General features: G+C 36.1%; 1 long non-coding RNA gene across 1 annotated transcript; it reads right to left on the bottom strand.

The window, feature by feature from the left end:
- Window positions 1-448: 448 nt before the first annotated feature.
- LOC119534559 lies at window positions 449-13,123 on the bottom strand. The gene is made up of 3 exons (XR_005217057.1): window positions 13,010-13,123; window positions 11,103-11,200; window positions 449-461 (listed from the first exon to the last, which is right to left on the bottom strand). It is a non-coding gene; the product is annotated as an uncharacterized LOC119534559 (long non-coding RNA).
- Between the last annotated feature and the right edge of the window lie 1,952 nt (window positions 13,124-15,075).

Raw genomic sequence — 15,075 nt, 5'->3', positions numbered from 1 at the left:
AGATATAAGCCACGTGATTACTACAGGAGAAAACAAGTAGAGGCAGATGGCCAGGCGATATTTAGGATTCTGGTTTCCAACTCTACCAGATTCAATACTTCATTTTTATAGGATATATTGTGTGACACACTGCTTATTTATCTGATGAAATTCACAGACCATATGACCTTTGTAGAAACATAATTAGATAGATAAATAGCTGAATAGATACATGCATACATACATATATGCACATTTATTCCCATAAATATATATATATAAGGAATATATATATTCCTTAATTGTGATACAAAGGAGATGCAACAAGAAATTTATTTATAGTAAACTAATATACAATTTCATATGTAAATACTAAAGTATGACTACCCTAGAAGACATAGTAAATTAATCTGATACTTATACCTTATATTAGTCAGGATTGGTAACACCAGCTGCTATTCACTTCAGCCTCTGTCTCTTGCCTGGAGATAATAGAGAAGAGTATGTTTGAGGGTACATCCACTTTTAAACTACTGGCCCCAGGGGTGACACATGTTGGTGAGAACTGGTCACATGGCCTCACTTACTTCCAGGGAGGGCTGGGAAATGTAGTTTAGCGTCTGGTAAGGAAGAGGAAAAGAAGAAGACATTTGGCAAACTCAGTGCCCTGTGTTTTTGCCCCTCACACAGAGCCAGGTACTTAATGTGGTTCCAAATGCAAATATGGATAGACTCAAATTTTATAAGATATTTTTGTCACTGGTGTGATTTTTCTGAAATGATGACCGATAGTTGTTAAAATTTGGAATGAAACAAAGTATAATTTTTTCTCAATTCTCATGTTTCTTGCATTCATGGAAGATCCAGTTTATTAAAGCTGTACTAGATGTTTCATGTTTGTTTATACAAAAACAGAGTTTGGTTCTGTGCACAGATGATTATAAACATGTTTGCAGCAATATTATCCTCTGGCCATACAACCACTCTTCTATGGGATACAAGCCACTACTTGTAATGTGGAAATATCTTGGGGCCTGTTTCCAAAACGCAAGTGTATTTCCACTTCCCAATCATTGCGACAACTGAAAAAACCTCTTCCTGTTTTCAAATGCTTCTCTGATGTGCTGTTGCCTTGATTGAAAACCACAAAATTAGGAGAAGAAAAACAAAAATGGTTGTGGACTAACATATGTAAAGGGGAAGCAGAATGGGGGAAATGGTGACATGTGGCAGAAGGTGAAACAAAGAGAGATTAGGGGAAAATGAGAGCACTGCGGATATTTGGAAACAGAAATGAGTAGAGTTTTAAATTTATTTTTTCCAGGAATTAACTAAACTGGAGCTATTTCATTTAAGCCAAATACCATGTCGACTATCTCTGAGCTATTGATGCCAATAAACTATGTCCTACTGATGCAGTCCACAATGAAAATCAACCAGATCTCAAATGTCACCAAATTAATTTTGAGGATGCCTTTCTAAATAGAGTGTATAATCATGGATGACAAATAAGTCCAATTTTGGTCATTGATCCAGTTGACATTGCAATAAGTGCTACAATTTTTGAGTTAGCACACACCTGACTGCCACCAAATATTGCCCCAAATCAACCTATTATTATGATTTGGATCTCTAGATTAAGCTTCACTCCTTCAGCTTCAGTCTTCGTATTAGCTCCAGGGGAAGGTGGCGTGAGGTATCTTATCACCCCACCACACTCTTCCCTGACCTTTTTCTGATTCAATTACATTACCAAGCAAAAATAAAATATGACATAGACTGCTGAGATTTGATTCATGTCAGGGAAAGAGAATTTTTTGTTTAGTTTGTTAATTGCTTTGATCTTTCGTTATGCTTTGTTTTGTTTTGTTACCGTTTGTACAGTAAGATTGAAGAAGTTGCTAGCAGTGTGTTAAATATCATTATGAAAGTTCAGGTTATCTTTTAAAACTCCCTAATTGCACACATTGTGAGGGCCTCTTCCTAACCTCTTCACCTCCAGAATTCTGTGACGTTCCCTTCTATTCTTCGGTTCTCCCTTCACCCATACCACAATATCCATCCTCAGAACTTGATACTACTGAGAATGGGTTTCAAGTTAGCCAAGCAGAGGCAAAAGAAGCAGCTTTTGTTTCGGAGGGACAACGAGGACACAGGGACCCAGGGATTGTTGGAGCATGGAGAAAGTGAGGGTGCAGGAGGAAGTGGTAAAGGGCATGACTCTGATGGAACTCAGAGAATAGGTTATGAGGTATCCATGCCACAAAGATGTCAGCCCTGCACAAAGGGACAGAGCACAGGGAAATGGTTCATTTTAGAGTGGAGACATCCGAAAGTTCTTCCATTCTGAGGATTCTGTAGTGAACTCTGTATTCTCTAGGGGTTCCTGGGTTTGATTAATGGTTTAACAAGAAAGACATTGGTGTAGCTTTCCCATCAAATGCTGGCAGTTATTGGCAAAGTGGATGGTGGATGGCGGGTTACTTGATCTGAAGATGGTAGAGCAGATTTATCTGATCTAAAGGTGAGCAGCCTGGTGCCCAAGTTCAGATTCAGTGTCAGTATCAGAACATCAGAAAAAATACCTGCAATTCCAGCCTGCAGATGGTGTTTCATTTAGTGGAGCAAAATCTCATTATTTCAGACCCTACTGATACCTACAAGGGCTGCTTTCTTCCGTACTATTATCCCTTTACAGTTACACCTTAACTTTTACCCCTGACAGCTACTCATCTGTTCTTCAAAGAATTTTACATTATGTATTAACATTTGGGTATGAGTTTCTATCACTCGACAGAATGCCTTTGAGAGTTGCCGTGTAAGTTGTTTAGCAGATCAATAGATTATTCCTTTGTATTGCTGTATAGTATTCTATTGTATGGTTGTACTACATTTGTTTGTCTGTTTGACTCTTGAAGAACATTCAGGTGGTTTCTAGTTTGAAACAATTTTGAATAGAGATGTATAAAATCCATTTACAGATTTTTGTGTAACTGAAAATTTTAAGTTTTCTACTATTAATAGGAGTGAGATGGCTGGGTCACACAGTAGATACATTTTTAACTATATAAGTAAATGCCAGACTATTTTCCACAGTGACTCTACCATTTCACATTCCCAGCAGTAACATCTGAGAGTTCCATTACACCCCATTCTCCCCAGCACGTTATTTTCAGTATTTTATATTTTTGCCATTCTAATAGGTGTATAGTGGTGTCTCATTGTTCTCTTGATTTGCATTGCTACTGATATTGAGATTTTTTAAAAATATATGCTTGTCATCCATATGTTTCCTTGGTGAAGAGTCTATTCAACACTCTGTTCAGTTTAAAGGTGGTTGATTGTTTTATTTACTGTTGTGTTTTGAGCATTTCTTTTTAAATTTATTCGGGATGAGAGACATTTCTCAAATATGTGATTTGCAAATGTTTGCTCCTCAGAGATTGTCATTTCATTCTCTCAGCAGTATATTTGCACAGAATAAACAGCTTTAATTTTGATACAACACAATTTATCATTTTTCATCAGTTGTGCTTTTGGCATCATGTCGAAGACTCTTTGCCTTACCCCAGGCATGATGATATCATGTCGAAGACTCTTTGCCTTACCCTAGGCTTTTTTCTAAATGTCTTATAATACTCTTTTTACATTTAAATGTATGAACGATTTTGAGTTAATTTTTGTGTAAGGTGTGAGTATTATGTTAAATTCCATTTTTTTTTGCATATGGTTGTCCAGTTGTTCCAACCCCATTTGTTAAAGAGAATACCTTTTTCCATTTAGTTGCCTTTGCACTATGTCAAGTATCAATTGGCCATATTTGCATGAGTCTATTTGCCAACATCCTATTATATTCCATTGATGAATGCATCTTTTAGTCACCAACACCACCATGTCTTGATTTCTGAAGCTGTATAGTAAGTCTTCAAGCCAGGTGAAGTAATTCTTCTAACTTTATTTTTCTTAGAATTGTTTTTCAGAATACTTGTTCCTTAGGCTTTCATATATATTTTAATGTCAGTTTGTCCACACCCAGAAAAATTTCATCCTGGAATTTTGTTTGGAATTTTATTGAATCTGTCATTCAGTTTGGGGTGATTTGATACCTTTACTATGATAACTGCTCCAATTCATGAAAGCAATGCCTTTTGGTTTATTTAGGCCCTCTTTATTATATTTCATTAGCATTTTGTAGTTTCAAGCATATCAATTGTGTCCAAATATTTTTAAATTTACACCTAAGTATTTCATTTTTTGGAACCATTGCCAATAGTAGTCATTTTATTTTAATTTTGTTTCCTTTTTTATAGCTAATATGTCAAAATATAAAATTAATTATGTGTTGATCATATTTCTTGCAACATTATAAACTCATGTATTGGCTCCAGGAAGCATTTTTATGTATTCTTTAGGATTTTCTTCATATACAATCATTTTATCTGTGAACAGTTTGATTTTATTTCTTCCTTTCTAATTTGTATGTCTTCTTTTTATTTTTCATGCATTTTGTAATTGCTAGCACTTTATGATGCTTAATAGGATTCATGAGAGTAAGCATCCTTCCTTTCTTCCCAATTGTAAGGGGAAAGTATTGAATCTTTCATCATTAAGTATATTTGCTCTATGCTATTTTGATACCCTTGATAAGGATGGTGAGACTCTATTCTGTTCCTAGTTTGCTGAGAGTTTTTATCATGAATGGACATTGAATTCTGTCATTTTTTTATTATTTTTTTTTTGCATCATTTTATATGATCATGGGGTTTTCCTTCTTCAGAATGTTAATAGGGTAGATGGCATTAATTAGTTTTTAAATATGGAATAAGACACATTCCTGGGATTAACCAAATTTTCTTGTTATAGATCTAGATAGACAGACAGATAGATAGATAGATAGTTTCTGAATGTGATTTACTAATATGTTATTGAAGAATTTTGTTTTTATGTTCCTGAGAACTATTAGCCTAAAGTATTCCTTTCTTTGTTGGTTTTGTTATCAGAATATGTTAGTTTCCTATTGCTATGTAACAACCACAAATTTAGCAGCTTAAAACAACAGTCACTTTTTAGCTCACAGTTCCCGAGGTTAGAAGTGCAGTCCAGGTATCTTTGGGTTCTCTGCTCATGTTCTCAGAGGCTGAAATCAAGGGGTCTTTTGGGCTGAGTTCTTGCCTGGAGACTCTGGGGAAAAGTCTGCTTCCAAAATTATTCAAGTTGTTGGCATATTTCAGTTCCTCGTGTATCTGCTGGCTGTCAGCTGGTGGTTGCTCTCAGATACTGGAGACCGTCACCCTACCTTGAAACCTGCGCCCCTTCATCTTCAAAGCTTGAGTGAGAAAATTTCTCCCTCCTGGAGTTTTCTTGTACAGTACTTTGAATCTATCTGACTCCTCCACCTTCCATGGGCCAAAGAGAATTCTCTGCTTGTAAAGGGCTCATGTGATCAGGTCAGGTCCACTCAGCTAACCGCTCTATCTTAAACTGATTTGGGACCTTAACTGCATCTGTGAAATCCCTTCACAGCAGTACCTAGATTAGTGTTCAATTGAATAGCTAAGAGAAGGTATGTGAGGAAGGGAGGCTGAGAATCTGAGGGGGCAGGGGTGGGTTGGTGTGGTGGAGGGTGGCTTGGAATTTCCTTAACCACATAGAGTAATACTGGTTCATAAAATGGGTAGGTAGTGTTCTATCCTCTTTGTTTTTCAGGATGCAATTGCTTAGGGTTGGTATCCTTGCTAATTTACATAGTTTGCAAAATTCTCCAGTGAATCCATCTTGGCCTAGAGATTTATATTTTGGAAAGATTTTAACTGCAAATCCAACTTCTTTACTAGTTATAGGACAATATGTTTATCTATTTCATCCTGGATAAGTTTTGGGTAGTTCATGATTTTTGAGGAATTTATCCGTTTCTTCTAATTCATTAAAATTTATGTACTAAAAGTTTTATTCATAGTATTCCTTCAATATCCTGTTAGCATTGATTTGTCTGTAGTGATCTTCTCTCTTTCATTCCTGATATTCATAATTTGTGTCTTCTTTTTTCTTTGTTAATTGGTCAAGAGTGTTATTAATTTTATTGATCTGTTTAAAAAAACAGTATTTGGTTTGGGGGGCTGGAAGCTTAGATTATTGGTGTGAGACCCTTAATCTTTTCAAAAATAACAATTTTTTCATTAATTTCACACTAATAGTTGTACCCCACCATTTTTTATGTTGTATTTTAATTTTTGTTCAGTTCGCATTATTGTTTAACTTCATCTGTTATTTCTTTTTTGACCCATTAATTATTAAGTAGTGGTTGCTTAATTTCCACCCGTTTGGAGATGTTCTTGTTACTTTTCTGCTATTCATTTTTATCTAATTCTATTATGGACAGAGAAAACAATTTATACATTTTTAAATTTATAACCTTTAAAATTTGTTAAGATTTGCTTTATAAGCCAGGGTATAATCGATGTTGGTTGACACTTCACGAGAGAAGAATGTGCATTTTGCCCTTTTGGGGTGGTGTGATGTACAAATGTCAATTAAATCCTGTTGGTTGATTGTGGTGTCTGTATAATTGCTGATTTTCTGTCTATTAGCTTTGTCAATTACTGAGAGAAGGATGATGAAATCCACAATCATCATTACGGATTTGTTTTTCTCTTCTTTGAGTTATTTCAATTTTTTTCATGTGTTTTGACTCTTTTTTAGGTTTATGTCCTTTAACATTGTTACATCTTTACTTCTATGAAATTCCCTCTTTTTTCCCAGCAATTTTTTGTTCTAAAGTTTACTTTGTCTGATATTAATATAGCCCACTCCAGCTTTCTTTGGATTAACATTTTCATGGTCCATATGTAACATCTTTTACCTGAATATACTTTCAACTGAACTGTAATATTATATTTGAACTGAGTTTCTTGTAGACAAGTCATGTTTTAGGTTATTTTTTTCATTTTTAAAAATTGTTTCTTTTAGTCTCTGCCTTTTAAATTGTGTTTAGATCAATTTTATTTACTATAATTACTGATGGGTTTGGATTTAGCTCTACTTTTTTGTTTTTTTTCAGTGGTTGTCCCCTCTCTTTTCCATTCCTTTCCTCCCTTCTCTGTTTTCTTTTGGATTATTTGAACATCTTTTAATATTACATTTTAACTTAGCTAATGTATTTTGATACACTTATTTTTGTATCATTTTTAAATTTGTTCCTCCAATAATTACAATATATATTCTTAATATTTCACAGTCTACTTAAAACAAATATTTTACCACTTCAAGTTGTCTAGAGAAACTTCACCACTGTATTGATCCCTGTACCCTCCTTCCCTTTGTATTGTAGTTACCTTATATTTTACATCTATATACACTGAAACCCTTACAGGCAAAATTATAGTTTTATTTATTTATTTTTTAATTTCAACCTTCAAACAGATTTTAAGGAACTCAACAGGAGATTAATAATCTCTTATATTTTATCAAATATTTACCTTTTATGTTGTTTATTCTTCATATCTATGTTAAGAGATTCTTTGGCAGTATTTTTTACTTTAGAGTCCATCTATTGGTGGAGTTATCTTAGTTTTCCTATCACTGAAAATAATTTTATTTCACCTTCATGCGTGAAGGTTGTTTTTCTGCATACGTATTTCTGGACTGACAGTTCTTATTCTTTCAGTATTTAAAAAATGTTGCTCCACTTCCTTTTGGCCAACTTTCTGATGAGAATTCCACATCCATTTGAATCTTTGTCCCCAATAAGCTATGTGCTATTTTTCTCTTTTCTTCATCTTGTCTCTAGTGTTTGGGGTTTGCTGAGAATACTGAGTTATGTTTACGTCTCTTGCAAAATTGGGAAGGTTTTAGCCATTATTTTCATCACATTTTTTTTCAGCATCACTCCCTTTCACTTCTTCCATGATATCAGTGACACAAATATTAGATATTTTGGTATTTTCTTACAGACGCTTTAGTCTCTGTTTAGTTAGTTTTTTTAAATCTGTTTTCCATCTGTTGTTCAAATTGAATAATTTATATAGAGCTATTGTCAAGTTCACTGAGTGTGGTAAGTTGACTAATGTTCTCTGTTCTAGCTTGCTAATGCAGAATGCAAAACACCAGAAATGGATTAGCTTTTATAAAGGGGGTATATTTGGTTACACAGTTACAGTCTTAAGGCCATAAAATGTCCAAGGTAATGAATCAGCAATCGGGTACCTTCACTGGAAGATGGCCAGTGGTGTCTGGAAAACCTCTGTTGGCTGGGAAGGCACATGGCTGGCATCTGCTCCAAGTTCTGGTTTCAAAATGGCTTTCTCCCAGGATGTTCCTCTCTAGGCTGCAGCTCTGCTTCAAAAATGTTGCTCTTCATTGCTCTTGGGGAGTTTGTCCTCTCTTAGCTTCTCTGGAGCAAAAGTCTGCTTTCAAAGGCCGTCTCCAAAATGTCTCTGTAAGCTGAAGCTCCTCTCTCGGTTCCTGTGCATTCTTCAAAGTGTCCCTCTTGGTTGTAGCTCTTCTTCAAAATATCACTCTCTTCTGTTTGTCATCTCATTTTTATGGCTCCAGTGATTTAATTTAGAACCACCCTGAATGTGTTGGGTAACACCTCCAAGGAAATTATCCAATCAGAGTCATCACCCACAGTTGGGTGGGGCACATCTCCACAGAAGCACTCAAAGAATTACAATCTAATCAACACTGATAGGTCTGCCCACACAAGATTACATCAAAGATAATTGCATTTTGGGGGACATAATACATTCAAATCAGCAGTCCCCCAAAAGATATGTACTCACCCTAATTCCCAGAACCTGTGAATGTGAACTTATTTGCAGAAATAATTAAGTCAAGGGTCTGAAATCAGATCATTCTAGATTATGCAGGTGTTCCCTAAATCCAATGACAAGTTGATAAGTGAATTTACAAGGGAATAACAGAGAAGAGACAGACTGACACGATATGGGGGCAACGTGATCGTGGAGACAGGTGTTGCATCCAGAAGTCCAAGAACACTTTCAACCACCAGATGATGCAAGAAGCAAGAAATGGAATCCCCTATTGGGCCTTTGGAGGGAGTGTGGCCCTGTGAAACCTCAATTCAGACTTCTGGCTTCCAGAATTTTCTATTGTATTAAATCAACCTGATGTGATAATTTGTTACATCAATCACAGAAAACAAATGTACTGACTCTGAGTCAACTCAATGACTTTTTTTTGCTTGTTTGTTTTATATTTTGATCTGTGTATGTTTTCATTAAAATGTTTCCATTTTGTTCTCTTCTTTTGTTCTATTTCTTTGCTTATACTGTCTATGCTTTCATTTATTAAAGACTATTTCAACTGACATATTGGAGCACTTTCATAATAGCTGTTTAATGTCTATTCCAGATAATTCCAGAATATGTATTACCTTGGTGTTTGTACCAGATGGTTGATCTTTTCCATGCAAGTTGAGATTTTCTTTGTTTCTTGGGTAGCAAATTACTTGGGGTTGTGTCAAGATGTTATGGATAGCATGATATGGTTCCATGGATCTTTTAAATATCCTATGGATAATGTTGATATTTTAAACAGACAATAAGTTGAGTTTAGAAAGCAAGTTCCAACTAGGCCTTGGATCATTGGATTATGATTCCATCATCAGCTCAGTTTTCAAAACTTTTGCAGTGCTATTTGTTTTGTTCTATGTTTAGTTCTCAAAATGTATTGATGCTGTTTAGGGTCAAGTCCATGCGTATGTAGTTTGGGGGTGAACCCAAGTGTGGCAGTAAATGAATTAGGTACCCCAACTTAAATATGTTTTTAGTCTTAATCCGCATTCCTGTGGGTGTGAACACAATATAAATAGGGTATCTTGAAGATGCTAAGTTATGGCCCAACTGAATAAGGTGGGACTTAATCTGTGGAGTCTTTCATAAGTAGAAGAAATTCAGACACTAAAAGAAAGCCAGAGGGAGGAACCAGAAGCTGGAAGTCAGTGAAATCCAGAAAAGAGAAGAGAGGACAACACCATGCAATGTAAGGCAAGGATGAAAGCCAAGGAACCCCAAGGATCAATGGCAACTAGCATCAGAATGTTACAGAACTTAGAGAGAAAGCTTCCCCTTGCTGGCATCTTTATGTGGACTTCTTCTAGCCTCAAAACTCTGAGCCAATAAATTGCTGTTTCTAAGCCTGTTTTAAAGTTCATTGTGTCATATTTGTCATAACAGCCTGACAAATTCAGACACCAGGAGTTCACAGTCAACTTTAAGGGATCACTTTCTCAAACTCCACTCTCTCTGAAATCTCCTTATTACTTTTTAGCTCACTAGGTCTTATTTTTGATCATCAGGCCAGAACGCTTGGGCTTTGGATATCTCACTCTGTGTACTTCCCACAACTGTGTCCACAGCTGGCCAAGGGTCAGGTGGACAGAGAGTGAAAGAAGCAATGGAGTTTCCCAGAACTTTGGAATCACAGCTCCTCTGATGGGGAGAAAATTTCTCTTGCCTTTAAATTTTGGCTCTGCTGCCTCCAACCATGGGAGCACTTGGGGACTAGGGCATTAGAGAGTGTGTTAAAAGTGTGAGGGACAAAAAGAAAATATGCAGCCCCTTCCCCACCATTGAGTGTTCAGAGTTCTCTTTCCTGCTCCTCCTTTCAGAAATCTGGGTGTTTTCTCCTGGTGCTCCCTGCGTGTGTGCCCCGAAGCCTATTTCTTGGTTTCCCAATGGATTGAGTCCTGGCTAGGGAGTATTGAAGGTAGAAAATGATAAACTCACTGTCACTTCAGTGGTCCTTTGAATTCTGTCCTTTGTCCTTGATTCATCTGCTACTATCTACTTTTCGGAGGTCTCAGTCGTTCTATGGATTCTGTCCTGTTTACGTAACTATAATCAGTTGGAGAGACAAGGTAGAGTGTGCATGCTCCATCTTATCTTGAACCAAAAGTTCCTAAAATTATTTTTACATGATCTATTTTTAAAAATCACAGTGTAATGCTAGTTTTAACAAGATTTACCCCTCAGTAAAGTGAGTAGTGAAACTGTTATCTAGCAGGCTGCAAGTGACCAGTTATACATGCTGTAGTGTGTCCATCTCTGCAGTGGGGAGAGGATGTTGATGGTGCCAGTTAGAAGGGACTGATGGAAACTAACCTGTTAGAGATTCGTCTGTCCTGTCCTGGGAAATACTCATCAATTTCAAGGGTCAAACATTATTCACTCCTAAGCAGGTAGCACTTTAGTAGAGTAGGCTGAAAGAAAAACTTGAGCAGTTAAGATGAAATATGAACATTCACATGATACAAAGATACATATAGACCTTTTTAATAAAGTTTTGCTGTATTTTCTAATTCCAATCTTAAATCCCAACTATTAGTGATTTTTCTATATTCTATTCACTATCTTTGTAACCAAAATTTCATACTATGTACATATGTTTGCATAGAAATAGTATATAATATAATATAAACATGCATGCATATGTATGTGTGCATATATCAATATATAGATATATTTATACATTTATACTATGTACATATATTCTCTAATTTAGGCAATTTTAAATACATAGATGCATTGCAAGCATGATTTTAATTGTAAGAACTGAGCAAAAAATAATATCTGTTTTGTATCTATGACTAGGGCTTTTGTTCCTTTTCTTTAATCTTCTGTTTTATGTTGAGCTTAAATGCCATGGATCCCTATTTGTTATATAACTTATTTTTTGGCATACAATATGCACCACATATCATATTAAAGTGTGTGTGTTTCATGTGTGTACATCTTCAAAAACAGTTATTTCACAATCATATTATCCAAGTATCAATAATCTTTAACAGATAAGTTACTGTGTATTTCTTGAACAAAATGGTTTATTATTCACGAGTCCTACCTATTAATTAAATCAGTTTCTTTAAAACAACTATTCCAAAAATGTGGCAATATTAAACTTCCACCGGATGACTTACTGATATTCTCACAAGCATTGGGTACTACCAATTTAGAAGGCTGAGCCCTTGACCTTGGGGCTTTTCCTTATGAAGCTTGTTGCTGCAAAGGACAGGCCAAGCCTACTTATAATTGTGCCTGAGAGTCACCTCCAGAGAACCTCTTTTGTTGCTCAGATGTGGCCTCTCTCTCTAAGCCAACTCTGCAGGTAAACTCATGGCCCTTCCCACTACATGGGACATGACTCCCAGGGGTGTAAATCTCCCTGGCAATGTAAGACATGACTCCTGGAGATGAGCCTGGTCCTGGCATCATGGGATTGAGAAAGCCTTCTTGTGCAAAAGTGGGGAAAGAAATGAAGCAAAATAAAGTTTTAGTGGCTGAGAGATTCCAAATGGAATTAAGAGGTCATTCTGGAGGTTATTCTCATGTGTTGTATAGTAGATTTTAGTGTACTGGAATAGCTAGAAGGAAATACCTGAAACTATTGAACTGCAGCCCAGTAGCCTTGATTCTGGAAGATGATTGTATAACTACATAACTTACATGGTGGGACCACATGACTGTGAAAACTTTGTGGCTAGCACTCCCTTTATCCAGTGTATGGGCAGATGAGTAAAAAAACAGGGACAATAAATAAGTGAATAATAGGGAGGGGTGGGATGTTTTGGGTGTTCTTTTTTACTTTAATTTTTATGCTTATTTTTACTTTTCTTGGAGTAATGAAAATGTTAAAAAATTGTGATGAATGCACAACTATATGATGGTGCTGTGAACAACTGATTGTACACTGTGGATGATTGTATGGTGTGTGAGTATATCTCAATAAAATCGAATTAAGAAAAACATAACTATACCAGGAAAACTTCTTCGGATATGCATTTGCAACTTGTGTGATCTTAGAAGTTGCTTCCCTTTAAAATCCTTTAATTCTAAAAGTGAATGTCTTTCCACTACCCTGTAATTCAGATTTTTAACTAACTCACACTGTCATCTCATTAGACTGAATTTCAGAGTTTTGATTGTACTTGTCCTGAGTCTCAGTTTTGATGATTGTATGGTTCCAAAGAATAATGTGGTGCTTTAGTAATCATTGTTCTGTCATTTCGAACCTCTTGAGCCTTTCTTTTCCTACTTTCAAGATGTCAGTTCTGGCAGCAATTGCTGTTTGACTTGAACAAGAGTCTTGAAGATCTTTTTCAGCTGCAATGCCTGATTTGTTAACCATCACCTCTGGTCAAAATGTAGAATTTAATTTCAGAAGTTTCTGGAAAGCTGGAAAAACAACAAGCAAGAAATTTTGTCAGTGTCCTAAATTTATTTCTGCCATGAAAAGGTCACCTGTGTGTCATCTGTAGTGCCACTGGCACCAAGAGAGTATCAGCCAAGAACTTTGTATCCTGCTTGGTTCGACTGTCCCAGGGAGGAGTGGGAAGGAAGCTCTGCTGCAACATTGCTTCTTAGTATCATCATCTCTCTGAAAAATCAAAGTTAGGCTTTGACTAACTTAAAAGAGCAAAATTATTTTAATAAGAATTTCTATCTTTTTTTATGTAAATACAAACCTAAATTTGTCTAACACATAGGTATTTTCGCTAGCTAACAAAGAGAGTAAAAATGTACACCTACTCATTGGTTAAGCCCTGCCCACTAGCAACATTTTTACCGACTCTCAGGAAAGTTCTCTTTTAAACTCCAGTTTCAACTACTAGCATCTCCGTTGTTCAGTGAACTGAGGACCTCTCTGCTCAGAAAGATAAGAGAGGCAGCATCTGAGGAGGGTTCAGATAGGATGAGAGGGGATGATTAGCAACAGTGTTAAAGTGGGAAGAGACAAGTGAGAACCTGGGAAGGTACTGAGCCATCCTCGAGCAAAAGCAGCAGAAGTGTAGGAGCTTAAGAAAGAAACAGAGTTGATGAGGGTGTGACTGTATGGTGATCCAGTTGAGTAGTGAAAATTGATAAATTGATGTCGTTCTCCATAAAGCCAGCCTTTGGGAGTTACTGAAATGACAATTGGTCTATCAGGAAATGTCCTTTTGTTCCCAAAAGGAAGACATGAGATGGTAGATATTTGGATTATTCAAAATAATGTAAAGTTTTAAAAGCAGATTTTCTTTCTTCCCTGATTTTTGAACAGAGGAATTGGTGAAAGTTGATCCAAAATATTTAGTTGGGGAAAGAAATGTGCTCTTCAATAGGAATACTTACAGAGACATTTATGGCTAACAATTTACATACATTCTTGCTCCCATATGAACTACACCTAGAGATATAATCTATTTGGTGAAAATCTATTCAGCTTGAATTCTCTAAATTAAAATAGGCAAAAAGTGCTCCAAGTTTTTATAAGTTTATAAACACTTTCTCACAAATATGAGTATAATGGTACTGTCAACACAGATTTGGTGGTCTAAGAGGTGGATCTTAAAATGGTAAGAACCCAGTAGACTTTCTTATACTTATATTCAGAATTAAGCTAAGCCAAGTATTTGTAAGTATTCTACTCAGCAAGCATTCAAAGCTCTATAATTTAAATGCAAGTTTAAAAGGTTAAATTCAAAATGGATGGAGCTCATGATGATTTCTCAGAATAAGCATTTCATTAGATCAGCATTTTGAAACACTGCTAACTTTCATGACCTTTATTGCATTAGTCAGGGTTCACAGGGAATCAGAAATGACAGGACATATATACCTATATTAATACTATAAGATTCATCTGGGAATTGGCTCATTTGACCTTGGGGTTTGGCAAGTCCAAATTCAGTACGGCTGGCATCAAGCTGGGAAATCCAATGAAGGTTTTGATGAATTCCCCAGGAGGAGCTGGCTGGCTGAAACAGAAATGGAAATTCTTCTTTCTGACTGCTGACGTCATCAGTTTCCCTTTAAAACTTTCAAATCATTTGGATGAGGCTCCTCTCACTGCTGAAGTCAACCTTCTTTGTTGATTGTAGATTTTAGAGTGCAGATGCAATCAACTATGGGTGCAATCAACTGAAAACTGATTTACATCTATGAACTTTCCTCACAGTTGCAATCAGGCCGGTGCTACCTTGACGAGACAACTGGACGCCATAACCTAGCCAAGCTGACACATGAGCATAACCAACATGCGTGTCATTTGCATCTAAGCCTTTGATTGTGTATTAGAATTTGAGGATTTCATTTTTAT

This window comes from Choloepus didactylus, chromosome 5 (assembly GCF_015220235.1).
Source record: "Choloepus didactylus isolate mChoDid1 chromosome 5, mChoDid1.pri, whole genome shotgun sequence".
Taxonomy (NCBI): Eukaryota; Metazoa; Chordata; class Mammalia; order Pilosa; family Megalonychidae; genus Choloepus; species Choloepus didactylus.
The sequence above is the reverse complement of the archived record's forward strand: the minus strand, read 5'-3'. Positions and strand labels throughout refer to the sequence as shown.